This window comes from Tachysurus fulvidraco, chromosome 3 (assembly GCF_022655615.1).
Source record: "Tachysurus fulvidraco isolate hzauxx_2018 chromosome 3, HZAU_PFXX_2.0, whole genome shotgun sequence".
Taxonomy (NCBI): Eukaryota; Metazoa; Chordata; class Actinopteri; order Siluriformes; family Bagridae; genus Tachysurus; species Tachysurus fulvidraco.
This window is the reverse complement of record NC_062520.1, coordinates 6,358,837-6,360,017: the sequence shown is the minus strand read 5'-3', so window position 1 is coordinate 6,360,017 and position 1,181 is coordinate 6,358,837.

Here is a 1,181-nt window from a genome sequence, read left to right as displayed (position 1 = left end):
GTTCAGTCTCTTGTCATTTCTAGACTGGATTACTGCAACGCACTGCTGGCAGGTCTACCTATGAACGCAATCTGCAAATGATCCAAAATGCAGCTGCCCGGCTTGTTCTCAACCTGCCAAAGTTCTCGCATACCACCCCGCTGCTGCGATCCCTCCACTGGCTTCAGGTAGCTGAACACATCAGATTCAAAGCACTGATGCTGGCCTACAAAGCCAAAAATGGACCAGCTCCCTCTTACCTCAAAGCCCTCTTCACTCCTCGCACTGCACCCCTCCGATCTACCAGCACTGCTCGACTGGTTCCACCATCTCTCAGGGTAAGAGGCAAGTATACTACAAGACTCTTCTCTCTTCTGGCACCAAGGTGGTGGAATGAACTTCCCCTAGAGGTCCGTACAGCTGAGTCACTGGCTATTTTTAAGCAGCGGCTGAAGACCTACTTATTCAGGAAACACTTGAACTAGCACTTCTTTCCTTATCTTTTGCATCTAAAAAAACAAAAACAAAAAAAAAACCTTTGACACTTTTTCATTGTAACTTTGAACAAATGTTTTAAACTCCTGGTATCTTAAGTATGTAACCTAGTGAGCCAGCATTAATGTATTCAATGTTAGAGATTTAAGCACTTATGTACGTCGCTCTGGATAAGGGCGTCTGCCTAATGCTGTAAATGTAAATGTAAATGTAAACTGCCACTCCTTGGCCCCTGAGCAAGGTCATTAACCTCCAAATGCTTTCTGTATTTTCTGCCAAATGCAGCAAATGTAATCTGCATGATGAATGGTAAACAAGTTTTTCCAATAGTAGAGGGAACTATTTATTGCCATACTGTATGTACAGGTTACCGCCTACACAACTGTATTCTATACTGTATGTTCATTTACATTCTGGATAAACAGGTAATAGTGTATGTTAATGACACTGTTCAGGGTTTGACATGCAGAGAGATACATGTTCCGCCAGCTATCTGTCTATCTACCTGAATCTCAAGACCATCAAGAAGCTACAACTTTTTAAGGATTTTTCAGCTTTATTTGAAACCTCTGCACCACGTTTATGTCCCCCACCAAAAAAGATGGAGATCTGTCGCATAAATTGGCCTGTGGACTTGAGGTTCACATCAACTCCTTGTTCTCAAGCACCTACAAACACTCCCCTTTGCTGTGGACCTGGATGCCTTG